At 38.6% G+C, this 15,311-nt stretch overlaps 1 non-coding gene across 1 annotated transcript; it reads left to right on the plus strand.

Annotated features, from left to right (window-relative positions):
- Positions 1–14,580: 14,580 nt before the first annotated feature.
- LOC139009609 (U6 spliceosomal RNA) lies at positions 14,581–14,688 on the plus strand. The gene has a single exon (XR_011471342.1). It is a non-coding gene; the product is annotated as a U6 spliceosomal RNA (small nuclear RNA).
- Positions 14,689–15,311: the final 623 nt, after the last annotated feature.

Raw genomic sequence — 15,311 nt, forward strand, 5'->3', positions numbered from 1 at the left:
GAAGAGGTGATGTTGCCCTAGCTGGCTTGGCTCAGTAGTTAAAGCATCGGCCTGCAGACCAAAGTGTCCTGGGTTCAATTCCAGTCAAAGGGCATGTACCTTGGTTACAGGCTCCTCCATGGCCCGGGCCCTGGCCCGGGCGCATGCAGGAGGCAACCAATCAATGTGTTTCTTTCACATTGATGTTCCTCTCTGTCTTTCCCTCTCTCACTCTCTCTAAAAGATCAATGGAAAAATATCCTTGGGTGAGGATTACAAAAAAAGAAAAAAGAAAAAGAGGTGATGTTACCCTCTACACAGGACATGGTCATTAAAAACCATTATGGAAGGAGAGCAAGGATCCACACAGTTAGTTACCTGTTTATTGTCGACCCAGTAGCCATTTCTCTCTTTCTGGTAAAGGGAACACTAATTTGTTTGAGTGTCCACCTCTGGACAGGTGTTCTGATCCCTAGCTCAGGAATGCATTTGGATCTATGGAAGTCATTCATAGCATTTCCACTCCACCTGCTTGGGATTGGATTAGTCTTGAATATGTAACGCAGTTCTGATAAGGGAGTCAAGACAGGAAGCCACTGATGGTTGCCAGGGAAGGTTTGTCACAAGGAAGACACAATCCAAAAGTCTTGCTGGATATTGCTGTGGCTGGACATGGTAGCCAGTGTTTATGCAGTCATTTTGCAGCTATGTTGGGAGCTCACCTGGGCACAAAGCCAAGGTAGCACACATGGTAAAACAGGTAGCAAGCATGGCAGAACAGAAGAGGGAAATAACTTGGATCCATGATGATGGTAATGAGATGCTGAACTAAATAATCTAGGCACTGCCCTATCTTGCCCCTTCTTCTCGTCACCTTATATTTAAACTTTTTGTGATGGCTTTAAAATATATCAACAGTTCTTTGATTCTCTTCCTTATAAAAGGTGATGACAAATCTCCTCCCTTGAGTGTAAGCTGACTTAGTGACTCCCTTCTATTAAGTAGTGTAAAGCAGAAGTGACAATATACAGCTTCAGAGACAAGGTGTCAAAGGCACTAAGGCTTCCTCTTCACTCACTCACTCAGGTCACTCCTGGTGGGCAAAGCCAGCTATCGTGTCATGAGGCCACCCAAGCAGCCTAAGGAGGCCCAAGTGAGGGACTGAGACCACCTGCCAACAGACAGATAGGTGAGCCATACTGGAAGCGGGCCTTCCACCCCAGTCAGGCCTTAAGGTTACTGCAGCCTATATCCTGACTGCAACTTCATAAAAGACTCAGCCAGAGCAATCCAGCTAACTCACTCCTGAATTCCTGACTTGTGGAAACTGTGAGGTGATATATATTTGTGGTTTTAACCTATTACATGTTAGTGAAATTGTTACTCAACAGTAGGTAACAAAGATATTTTCTAAGATTTGTTTCTCTAACCTTTTCAGACAAAGGTAGATTAATTGATGAAATGTTCTAAAAAATATCATCTTAAAACCAGAAAATTGCAGGGTCCTCCATGGGTCCTCTGCATGGGTTCACTTTCCTCCTTCTTTAAAAGATTATATAAGCCCTGACCTGTTTGGCTCAGTGGATAGAGCGTCAGCCTGTGGACTGAAGGGTCCCGGGTTCTATTCCAGTCAAGGGCATGTACCTTGGTTGCGGGCACATACCCAGTGGGGAGTGTGCAGGAGGCAGCTGATCGATGTTTTTCTCTCATCTATGTTTCTAACTCCCTATCCCTCTCCCTTCCTCTCTGTAAAAAAATCAATAAAATATATTTTTTAAAAGATTATATAATATAATCTGAGACAACTAAATGTCTTTCTCTTGAGACCTTCTGAGAAAGGAGGTAACAGTTGGTCCAGGGCTTTACTTTCAGGGCCATCTGGTGAGAGGCCTAAATCCCTCTGTTTATGATTAAATTAAGTTCATCTCATTGTCTCCTTAGAACCAACTAGTGTTTTTTCAACATTTCCTACAGGAAAAGTATTCTGAATAATATTAACAAATATTTACCCCAAAAGCGTTGGGGCCAGGGGAGGTAGCGATTAAAAAATAGAGAGGGCATATTAAAGACTTTGGAGAAATCTTTCTGAAAAGAAATTTGTTTAATTTTTGTTTAACTCAGAATTCCTCAAATTTAGGGTAACTATGGACTATCCTCTTCATGCTCCTTCTACGAAACAAAGAATATCTATGAGTATTTCTTGGGACATAAATATTATTCAGAACACGGGAAAACATGAGTGTGGATGAGAAAGAGCTCATTACAATACACTGAATGAATGCACTAGCTTGAATGATCAAAATAATTCAACACCATACTGAAAATAACACAGCCATCCTATGGAGATACATCACATCCATTATCTGAGAAATCTAAAGTGTCTGAGTTTAGACTTGGACATCCCCCAATTACCAGCAAAATAGTATCCACACACATTTACTCAGAGATTAGCACTTTTCTCCAAAATCCAAACTTTCAGATTAGTATTTTTTTCTTTCCCACCAAAAAAATAAAATACACACACACACACACACACACACACACACACACCTTTTTAAAGTTTTTCTTTTAATATTTTAGGACAATGTTTCCTCTCAAATATAGGGCACAGGGTGAAAATGTCTTACAGAGATTTCTGAAACCTTGATATCGGGTGTGTAAGACCCGAGATCAGCATGCCCATGCCAGCTAAAAGGTCAAATAATTCACCCACTGTGCAGCCAATTCTGCCAAGAAAGCCAAGCCCTCGATAGCAGTGCCAGTCCCAGATTTTATCCTTTGGCTGAGCCCCAAAGCCAAGTGCGCTGAGCCCCACACTCCCGAGTGAGTAGGAAGATCCCTCGCAGCAGTAGATGAGGACTTGCCCTAACCAGACAAGGTCCCGTAAGGTAAATGCTTCTCCCCTGGGGCTGGGCCAAATCTGGCATGCTCAGAATACCTCTGACTTCTCCTTAGCATTATAACTTAGAAGGAATTTTTTGCCACTTAAAATCAAACCAAAACCCCTTTGAGGCTTCAGCAGAAATTGGATTGGAAACAAAAATATGAAGTGGGTGTGTGAGGAACCCCAATTTCCCCCTCGATCCCCACGCTCTCTATCTTTGATTACTACTGCTGTCATCATGCCCACCATGCAGGAAGGAAGACTGTTGTTTTTGTGTGTGTGTTTTTTTAACTCTGGTTCAAGTGAGGACACAAATGTGCTTTCTTAGTTCCCTCAGTACAAAGGAGATATGCTGTCATTTAAGAAAGTATTTGGTATCTGAAAAAGGAGACCCCAAAAGAAAAGAAATGGAGTAATTATGAAGCAATCTTTGAGTGGTCAGGTTTCAAAAGGACAGGATTTTGCTGCTACAACAAAACACCTTACCCTAATGGTTGGTAAGTCTGTTTGGACTCCTTCCTGGCTTCTTCTACTAGTTAACCCATTTACTGCTTAACCCATTGCCTATAATCCTTTATTGAAAGAAAATATTGCCACCTGGGCCAAGGTCAGAATGACTACATTCTTTATTACCCAAACCCATCACTCCCCCTCCCCTAAGTGTTCAAATTTCATTTTTTTCTCCAATGTGAGTGATTCTCATCCACAACTTTTCTAACATCTCATATCCAATTGACCAGCAAACCCATGAAGGGTATTGCCTAGTCACAGAACTTCTATGAAATGAAGGTCACCAGTACCATTCTTTTTGCTTTGCTTGAGGGAAAGACAGACATTACCTGGTAGGCAGCACTCATAAAGCTACTGATCTAGAAGCTAGTGGGGACTTAGATTCTCTCAGAAACCAGAGAGGGTCCATTGAATGGAGCCACACAGGACCTAAAAAGACAGAGTCTGCCTCAGCCTGTGTTCCCCCTGAGCCCAACATGAGCAGCTCAGAGACTTCTTGACTCTCAGAAGCCCACATTGCCTACTAATTTAAGCAATGCGTTGTGAGGCCCAAGAGGTTAATCCCACATGAGAAGTTCTGCCAGCACAGGTGGCTGAGCAACCTAGAGACAATAGGACTGACCTGGAAAAACAGAGAATCTCCTGGGAAAACAAGAACCCCCAGATGATGTAGGCTGTAACTTCAGCCAGACTTACCTACCCAGCTTTGGAGAGGCTGCAGAATATACCACCCACATGGTCACACTCTTCCTGTGGGAGTTAGCATCCTGGAGGAACACATTCTGGGCAGAGACCCAAATCTTGGTGAGGTGGGCAGGTAAGATGAACATGAGAGGGCAACCTAGAAAAGAAAGAGTACTTTTGTAGGATTTTTTTTGTAGTTTTAATAATCATTTTTCCAGAAGAGAACCATGAATGTACAGAATATTTATAAACTAACAGATCATACTCCCCCAATACTTCCCCACTTGCCCCTTCCCTACCTTGCACTCAACACAGCCAGACTATGCCTGAAAGAAACTTACCTAACACACATCTTTCCCCCCAGAGGCATGTCACAGCCTTCTTGCATACAGGAACACTAGACAGCACTTCAGCACTATACTTGGAGGCCATTTTTAACAGTGAAATCACAAAAAAAGGCACAAAAATGTGCAGTAAAAAGATCATGAAAAGGACACTTGTTTACAGTATGAGACTGAGACAAGAAGGCAGAACGTTGCCTCACCCGACCTCAGCTGGGAACTTTTCTACACTCTGCACTTGACCACTAACAACCACAAAAGTGCTGTGAGTATTGATTTTGGGCTACAAGTAAAATTTTTAGCAAGTAGGCAAATTCATGAAAATCAAACCCACAAATAATGAGGATCAACTATATCAGCCAGGGGAAATAGTGATTACTGTAAAGTACCTTCAAAAGGTAATTGATACTTTGGTTATGATGCTCATGTCTCTGTAAGAAATAAGAGTTCCTTATATTTTTCCTACTCCATGATTCCAAAGGGAACAGGGCCAGAATCTCTGTCCCTCTAGCCCAACAGTTTGTAAGAGAGCAAAACCAATTTTTACTTTTTTGCTTTTATGATAAGAGTAACTGTCTCAGGGATCAATTCCATAAAGCATTATCTTAGTCTCATACAAATAATTACATTAACTTAGCTTCAAGAAAGACATTTACTCTATTTTCTTATGGCAATCATCTGAGGAATAGCTATTTTAATAATTTTAATTCTGGTCCTGACAAAAATATTTAATATAATTTAATTTTTTATTTGAGAACGACACCAAACAACAATAAAATAAAAAATGATTCATATTCACTTTGACTGTGGGTATTCTAAATTTTCTCACTTAGTAAACTCTCATGAGATTTGCATTCCTATCTAAGTGACAGTCATTGTCACATGGAATGGAGTCATCCCTGGTGTCGGTGAAAAACAGACTATCAAATAGGCTCTGTTGTTCTTCCCAGTGTCTCGGGTGCATGTTACTACATCTGCATTTTATTGCATTGCAGGTGTCTTTTAATCATTGTGAAGTAGTTTGTACTATCAAATAATAGCAAGTATGCACTTTCAGCTTTTGACAATTGGTTCCCCTTTTGCACCTTCACTCCGTCCCCTGTGGAATTAAATACCACATTAATAAAGCTCCTTGCTATTAATTTCTCGTCAGTAATAAAAATAGCTAACATTTTTTAACATACACTATATGCCAGTTATGCTTTCTTTTGTGAAATACACTCTATTCCCTCGAACATTCTCTTCCCTAAATCTCATGGGAACATATTGTCCTGATTTTCCTTGCATCCTCTACCTTCCTTTTAAACACTGGGTTTTCTGGGCATTCTTTCACAGTCCTTTCTCACTCTACATACTTTTGCCTGGGTAGTGAAGATATGCATATCTTCAATCATCAACCATATGTTTATTAATCTCAAAGCCATACCTCTACCTTGAACTTCTCCCCTAAGCTCTAGAACCTATATATGTTCACTGATCATCACGACTTAGATGTCCCATTGTAAAACAAAGCAAGAACTCTTCCTTGTCAGTTGGACAACATCCTAATTGCTCTTCATGTATATACTCTCTTCATAGTTTGTTTATTATGTACTTCTACTGTAGTAATCATCCTAATGTACAACTCTTATCATGCTATTCATTTCTAAAATTAAAAATAAAACTTCAGGGTATTAATGATAAAGTTCAACACTGTTATCCCAGTTTTCAAGGCCCATTATGATCTAACTCTATTTGTTATAGTTTCTTATGGAAGACCTTTAAAGGAAGGGGAAAAGGAAAAGAAAAAAAAGGATAAAAATCAAAGGAAAGGAAAGTGAAAGAAGAACTGAAAAAAGAGAAGAAAATGAACAAAAAAAATATCTCAAAGTAAATTAGCCACAAAAATAAAACTGTTCACACATATTTAGATATGTAAGAGCTGAATCTGGCTTCAGGATAGTTGTATCTGGGGTCATAAATATTATCATTAGGACACTGTGTCTCTATTTCACAGCCCTATTTTCCTCAGTATCTGCTTTATTCTCAGTCAGGGTCTCTGTAAAAAGATGGAAAAGATCTAAACCAGTTTAGCAATCCAATTTAGACAGTATCCATGAATTTCTATTATTAACTCTGATTGGCTCACCTTGTTCCTAACTCTAAACCAATAACTGTGATCAAGGATCAGCGGGACACTCATAAAGCAGATTTGAGATACATCCCCTCCCCCAGAGCTAGATAGTGTGAGCCCCACCTGAACCAAATAGAAGAGAGAATGAAGGAGAAGAGACTATCCAAAGAGATTCTAATATGACATAACACAAACTTATGTAAGAAGAACTAAATTTGTAAGAGCTTGTGACCAGAATAATCTACCAATCTGGAATTGCTGATTCTGGTAATTATCCATTGGTGAGATCTTGTCAAATGTAATTCATTTTCCTTTGTGCTTTAGTTTCTTTCACAAGAAAATGGGCACAGAATTTATGTCGCCAGCTGCTCCCCACTCCCAAAAAGATCCTTAAATGAACCTTGACAAAGTACTACCAACATCACAAACGGCAAATGTTTATAGAGTCTCACTGGACTCTATAACCATGAGTCTCACCGAAGTTCTTCACAACATTAATTTATACATGTACAGAGCTTTGGATTTTAAAGCAAGTTCTTGTTGTCTTGTTTGATCTGAATAACAGCATCATGAAATACACAGTTTTTCATTTAACACATAAAGCAGGCCATACTGAAAGACAGTCCCTTAAAAAGTTCTCAGTTGTCACAGAGAACTGGTCATTTTCTCCCCTCCTACTCTCATTCTTTCCAGTAAAGTCCCCTGTGAAAAAGACACACTGCCTCTATCGGGGCATTTATTTAAGGGGCTGACATCTGTCCAGAGGACACTGTTTTGCCTCTTTACTCTCCTCCCCAGCTAAAAAATAAATTCCCATTGACCCCGCCTCAACCCCAAGAATAGCCACAACTTCCTCCATAATTATCTCTGCTTCTCCTTCCAGCCGCACAGCTAGACTTTTATGGTCAACCGGTTGGGAAACCAAAACCAAAACCAACCAAAAATAAAATTTCTTGTAACAAAGAAAAAGAAAATGCTAGTCTCCTCACTATTATTCCAATTTTTTTTCTACAACATAATTTAGCTAATAAACTTTCATTCTTCTGGGGGCAGCAGCTATTTGTAAGATTCAGAAGCACAGTTTATAGTTTAAATGTCGTTTACAAAAATAGTTTTGAAATTTTAAAAGACATAAATTTTAAAAAACATAGCTATGAACGTCTGTTACTGTATTACCTCTCCCACAATATTTCATAGTTGTCTGCACACAGTAGCTACTTAAAAATGCTTGCTTAAAATGAATTAAAACATTGTTGTTGGAGGTCCTAAATGCTAAATTTGTTAGAGAAAAACTTCTTGAGTACAAATCTCATTAATTCAGATTGTGCTCTTTCAATTAAGAAATGAACTAAATTGCCTACCTTAGTAATTGTAATAAAAAATGCAATTTAGTAAATCATAGGTGGTATTGAACTACATAAAATAGGAATACTTATCAACTTTGAAAAAGAGTGTTTAGTTTTATCATTTATGTATGAATTATTAAATGTCATTATAGAACTGTATTAAATTCTTTAAACATCAAAGTGACATTTGTTGAAAAAGCACATTTGTTAGTCCCAAATTTTAAATAATGAAGATAAATTTCTTTTGAGAAAGGTAGGAGACTACTCTTCCCTATAAATCCAGAAATATTTAATTTCCCACAAAAGCCTCAATCTAATAATTTTATCTTTCCTGTAATGCTATTTCCCTAGTGGGACGATCAGGTCAATGTGTTCCACATTTGTTGGACAACTTTGTATTTTGGATTAGAAATGTATGACAGTGAACAACTGTGGAGAAAATAGAATGCAATGTGCTGAATAAATGCTGGCCAATTCACTTGAAATGAGTTCTCACTATTTTAGAACAACCAATGCAAACTATATGCTTTCAGTCTTTTTGTCACGCTGCCCTTATAGTCTACATATGAGAGAGATGCTCCGGTGGTATTTGCTTGTATGCCAACTATCAGTCAGCTAGAATCTGTCCTGAATATTTCCAAAGCATGGGACAGCTCACTGCAAGTGGACGATATGTTCCCAGCTGCAGTTGACTCATATCATGACTGTGAATCCAAGTCAGCATCTTTCCAGTGTGAGAAAAATGTGAACTTAATCAATTCCCCATGTGGAAGGAATTTCCAATTTCTCCTATCCTCCCTGGGGAACTAGAAAGTCACCTAACTTGGAGACTTGGTGATCTAAACTTGTCCAGCTAAGATGTGAAATAAAGGATAAAAACTGTTGCCAAATCTCTTACTAGACTGTTAAAAGAGATTAAAATAGAACAGAGAACCACTTAGAAACCATGTAATCTGGACAAGAAACTGGAGTAATGGTAAAGTATCTAAAGACAAATAAATGAAAAACAAAACAAAATCCTGATAACCCTTTCTCCCTTCAACCAGCTATTTTCCATAGCAACCTATCACAAGTCAGTGTTGCTAGAAGATGAAGGCCAAATGCAAAGCATTTTCATTATCCAGCACAAGTGTTCTCATGTGAAATGTGCTATCAAACAGCCCCCATTATGAAGCATGTGGGCCACATCACTGAATGAGGCAGCAAGACTCAAGGTAATCGCAGTTGTGTATCAACAAGAAGTCAGGACCTGCAGCCAACACAAGGCTTTCAAAATTAAAAACCCTAGGAATTTTTAAAATCTTAAGATATTTGAGGCATACAAAAAGTTCTAAGATGCAGTATAAAGAGCGCTCATTTAGCCAACATTTGTTTATTCTCCATGAGCTTAAGAAATAAAATATTAAATTGCAATTTAAGCCCCCTATGCACCCCTCCCTGACCACTATCCTTATTCTCTGCCAGGGGTTATTACCATCCTAACTCTGGTGTTTGTCTTTCTCATAAATGTCTTTATACTTCTAGTACATGTATGTATATCTCAAAGCAATATGTATAATTATTGTGTATATTTTAAAACTTTAAATAAATTGTATTATATTGCATGTATCCTTCTTGCTTGAACATTACACTTGTGAGACTTAATCACAATAAAGAGTATTCTTGATTATTCATTTTTTCTGCTATATTATATTGCACATAACATATATATAACAATTCATTATTCTACTGATGGATTTTAGGTTGTTTCTAATTTTTTAATACCAACAATGCTGTTATGAACATTCTTGTACATTTATCTTTGTGTAGAAGACTGTTTCTTTAGGACAGGAGTTAGCAAACTGTACCTATTGGCCAAATCTGGCTCACCATCTGTTCTTGTAAAAAAGTTTTATCAGAACACAGCCATGCTCATTGTCTATGGTTGCTTTCCCACTGCAGTGGCAGGGTTCAGTAGTTGTGACAGAGAATGTATGGTGTGTAAAGCTGAAAATATTTATTATTTGGCCTTTTTTATTTTCTAAAACTTTCTTCAGTTGGCTAAACCCTACTTTGAGGTTTAAATTTAGCAGTGACATGTATGGGTCAAATGCTACATGAGTTGCCAAATGCTCTCCAAAGTAATGTACTAATTTAGACTCTCTTCAATAATGTAAAAATATCCTCATTCTCATTGTTCTTCATCCTCACCAGCCCCTGAAATCTCAAAATTTTTTAAATTGTGTTCATTTATTTTGTGGTTCCATTTCAAATATCATGCCATTGTTATAATGATTCATATCTGTATTTGTGAGGTATGTCATATGTTTCAGGGTAATAATTGAAATGGTGGAGCAATGGTGTACCTCTATCCCAAGCTCAGAATGAGGCAGAAAAGTGCCAAAGGACATCTCCCTATTTGGTTCCATGTAGAGCTCTCCTCCCCACACCCGACATCCCATTCTCTCTCACCATACCTCTACCCCAGCACACTATCTGTAAGGATATGTTGGTCCGAACCACATGTACCAAGTTATTCTGTAGCTCTTAATTGGCTACCTACTGAATACAATTTCCCACTCCTTCCCTTCACAGAAAAATTGTGCCACCAATTATAAAAGCTTTTGTTCAGTAGAGAGAAGAGAAAAGAGGAGAGAAGTCCTTGTCTTCAGTATATACCACCTGGTCTTCATGTTGTATCACCTAAAGGCAGCTTCTACCACCTACACAGAAGGCCTGCCAGCAAGGCAGGAGCAAGGAGATGGTGAGAGAAGGATTCATCTGTGCCTTTGGCTGCTCTGAGGGTGATGTTCCCTGTCCAGCTACCTCTGGGATGATTTGGTTTTGATCATGTTCTTTAATGGAAGGATATCAGCCTCGTTTGTTTTTTGTTTTGTTTTTATCTTCCAAGGCCTGTGATATTATTCTGGAACACAAGTATTGATTATTTCATTTAGTTAGTTGGCTATAGTAAAGGAAATTCTCTTCCTTTATAAGTTGGGTAGGTAAATGAGACAAGAAGATAGCAGAAGATGGTCAAGAAGAATTTCCTATGTGGCAGTTGTTGAAACATACCCAGAACACTGAAATCACTGAATTGCACCTTGGTTTCATAGTGAAAACTGTTGATCTAAGTGAATTTAAGGAGGGGAGAAAGGGATGAAGAAGAAGAGGAAAAAGTCATTTGAGGGAACGAAGAGAGGAAATCATGATGAAAGAAGAGAAAGCCAGCATGAAGAGAAATTGAAGAAGAAGGCTATTTAATAAAAGATAAGATAAACAACAATTAGCCTAATCTCAGCCACAGTGAAGTACATGTTAGGCTATCATAAAACAGGTACCTGTGCTGATACTTAGAGGACAGGGGCAGAGACTTCCTACCCTGGGGTGAATGATTCAGGGCAGCAGAGCTTAAAGCCCTGTCAAGTACCAACTTCACAGGCAGGCAATGTGCAAGCAGGTGCTGGTGTGTGGGAGGCCGCTGTGCCATACACATACATGGCCATGGCCATGATATACTTTGGGATTGATTCAACCAGTTTCCTTTTGAACACTCTGTGCCTGAGTACAGAATCATCTGAGGTCAGTAGTTTTGTTCCCAAAGATTTTCTCCTATATTACTGGCAACCTCCTCTATTATTGTCGTTTTCTCTATTGCACTAGTTGTCTTCCAACTGTTTCTAGCTTTTAAGCTTGAGTATGCTTTTTTGGCTGAGTATGCTTTCATTCTCCAAGTGTCACGTGTCCTACAAGTATTTATTAAGGGCCAACTCAATTAATGAGCTTAAGTACTCACAAAAATTTAAAAACACATGGCTCTTGCCCTTAAAAGCCTTACAGACACATCACAATAGAGTGGAAAAGAGGCAGACATGAACCAAGTGTCTAGAGTGGGGAGCAGGGAGCAATGAACTGTTGAGGGAGTCGAGGAATATATTTCAGGAGATTTGAGCTGGGTTTTGAAGAATAAGAGTGAAAAGGGAAGATAGTCTAGGTAGAAGGACCAACAGAAGCAAAGGCACAACAATGTAGAAACACATGGCACAATTAAGGGAAATATTTTGAAATAATCACTCCCAGGGGGTGGGAAGCTCCAGCCTCTCGTCCTTAACGTATAAGCACCTGTGGAAGTAGCAGCACATTTAGGATGGATTAGGGCCAGAGAGTGAGGTATACGCCAGCTAAGGAATTGTGACATTATTCTTAAGGGCCCCACACATCTCCCTAACTTGAATTTAACTCAAGAGAATTGACATCTAACTTTCAGGTAGGCACATAATTAAGTCTCTCATGACATTTTTTGGCCAAAATGGGGAAACATGGGTTCTATTGAGGCACAGTTGGTATATCATGTGATTGTCTTCAGATTTTGGAAGAACTGCTAGGTGGGAGGGGGATTTCACATTTCCCAGACCCAGAGGAAGAGTGAGGATTAGTAAGTCAATGTTACAGGGATGCAAATTACTGATCTGGGTCAGAAAAAAAGAAATATCTAGGCCATGCCTAATTCATTATTAACAACCTATTCATGTGAAATAATTATAGTGATGGCGAGAGGAATTGTTTCACTGTGCACGTGTTCTTGGTTTGTCAGCTGTCAATGTTTTCATGGCGTTAGTAGTGATATGTTTGGGTTCAAATTTTTTTCTGACTGCCCAAAACTGTCAAAGAATGGCTTTTTTAAACCCCAAATAGATGCATTTTAGTATAATTTAAATGACATGCTCTAAAAAAAACTTCTCTATATGTCAAAACATCCATTGCTATATTGGAGAATAATATTTTCTCCTTAGCTCACAAATATAAATATTTGGGTGGTGAAAGGGAGAAAAAAAATAGAGGGATAAGGAAGGTAGAGAGCAGGAATGCAAAGCAAGAAATAAATTGTGTAAAATGGAAAGTGACAGTTTTCCTTCATGTTACAGGGAGGCTTTAAGCAGTTAAATGCTTCCAGGGTTTGCATATATCTAGAAGCGGGGTCCCCAGATGGTCTGGGGCCGTGACCTCAGACCATGCTGTACCTACTTCCTGCCTGGAGCAGAAAGAGGGCAAGAATATGATGTAAAATATCTTTTTGAAAAATACATTTTGATGAATATCGGTAATCATACAAAAGTTTGACTAAGTGCCAAATGTTGCAGGTGATATAAGGACTAACTTAGGATCAAATGCATATTAGAGTTATTTTAAGAAGAAAAAGAAAGAGTGTATGTACTAGTCTCCTCGGGCTGTCATAACAAAATACCACAGACTGAATGACTTAAACAATAGAACTTAGCTTCTCAAAATCCTGGAAGCTGGAAGTCCAAGATCAAACTATCAACAAGGTTGGTTTCTTGCCTTTCTCTTCAACTCGCAGATGACTGTGTCTTCACATGGCCTTTGTCCTGTTTGTGCTCATATCACTGTATCTCTTCCTCATAAAAACACCAGTCCTACTGGCTTAGGGTCCCACACAGTTAATCTGAATTTTCTCCATAAAGACCCATCTCCCAATACAGTCACATCATGGGTCAAGGCTTCAATGTAAGAATTTTGTGGGAACAAAATTCAATCCATAACAGCATGTAAAACAGAGAGGCAGGCCCAGATGAAAGACAGTCGTGCCTGCATTAATATTCCAAAGATTCACTTCAGCCTCTGCCTTGCATGCCCTGTGGCATCTTGCTGACCCTTGATACCTTACTTTTGCCTTATAAAACTTGTTGAAATAACTTTATTTCTTTCTTAACACTCAGCTTTTCAACTCTTACTTTTAGAACTCTGAACTCTATTCAAGGACCTGATGCCAACGAGTTCCTAACACAAAGACTTCAACCCCTTGTATCTGTCTTGGTCTTGGCCCAGTTTGATGCTTTCTTGTACAGTGAGTTGAGCATGATTGCCTTCCTCCCTCAGCCTCATCCATCTGTGCCCACTCTCAGGCTTCTGAGCAGGCCATACCTGCCAACCAAGATTCTCAATGCTGTTGAAAATACTGCCAGCATGTGTTCCTCCATCCCCTAAACTGGAAGATCCTTGAGACAAGGACTGTGTCTTGTTCATATTTGTGTACTCAAGGCCTACAATAGTGTTAAAATACATAATAATTTTCTAAAAATTGTTTTCTGAATGAGTGACAGAGAACAAATTAATTTTACAATGAAAATACATGAGAAAGAAGGCTCAGTGAATTTGACGGTGAGCCTGGATTTTTTTGGTTTGCTCTGGAAACAAAAATGCATCTCCACATGCACTGATATTCTCCTCTGCAATCAGACTTATGCTCTGCCTTCCTGACACACAAAAGGAAAGAGAAGAATAAGTAAAGGGTTATACTGAATGACATACTCTCAGTGCCTCATTCCTTCATTCAACCAGCATTTACTGAGTACCTGCTAAACCCAGTAACTATCCAATCTGTATTTATTCAAAGAGGAATACAGTTCTGGCACTTCTTCGGGTCATAATCTATTATGATTAACAGATATAAATAAGCAGGATGATAATACTCAAGTACTTTATTGATATGCCACCTATTCTACAAAAAAATTGAGAAAATTTACAAAATTTCATAAAATGCAAAGGTGTAAAATTAATAGTTGGGAGAGTCAGAAAAATGAAAATCTCACACAAATGCATACCCTCCAGGATAATGTATCTACTGATGCTAGAAATGAGCAACAAATTTGTCTATAAATTACCTAGCAGACAACAGATTGAAGACATATTAAATTACAAGATTTGTGGTAAGAAATACAACATGTGCTCGCTTCGGCAACCCAGGTACGAAAATTGGGAACAATACAGAAAATATTAGCATGGCCCCTGCACAAAGATGATGTGCAAATTCATAAAGCATTCCACGTTATTAAAAAAAAAAAGAAATTCAACTTTTCCTTATGTTGAGACCAATAAGTAATTTATTTCTGTGTCTATATATGGGGGAACACTGTGGATATTTGCAAGACAACATATTAAGTACACATAGAAATACTCACTTCCATTCAAGTAATTTGAAATACTAAATAGAATATATTAAACTATTTTTATTTTATGGGCATAGCCTGCATGAAAAGAACAATCAGAAATACTCAAGTGCCAGAAACAAAATAATTTTTGAGCTTAAGTCTGGCAACATACAGTATAGAAGGCAGATCTGGGAGTAAACAGAGTCATAGGGTCTGGATTTCAATGCCAAGATGAGGATGAGGATGAGAGCTGGAGTTACAAATCCCACCCCTGTGGTAAAAAAAAACAAAACAAAACAAAACAAAACAAAACAAAAAAAAAACCACAACAACACGTCTGGGCTTCCTCTGAGAGAACAGGACCTGGGAAGCAAACCACTCACTCAAGCTGTGGTTGGAAATAGTTTCCCATGTGATTCTAGAATCTTGGGTGAGTGTCTTATGATTGTGGAGGCCTCATTATACTATCTCAGTCCAAAAAACCAAGAGCCAAATATAAGAACTTCCCCAGCAACAGTGAGGTCC

The sequence above is a fragment of the Myotis yumanensis genome, unplaced genomic scaffold, assembly GCF_028538775.1.
Source record: "Myotis yumanensis isolate MYYU_CA2020_CCGP unplaced genomic scaffold, mMyoYum1.0.hap1 SCAF_4, whole genome shotgun sequence".
NCBI classification, from domain to species: domain Eukaryota; kingdom Metazoa; phylum Chordata; class Mammalia; order Chiroptera; family Vespertilionidae; genus Myotis; species Myotis yumanensis.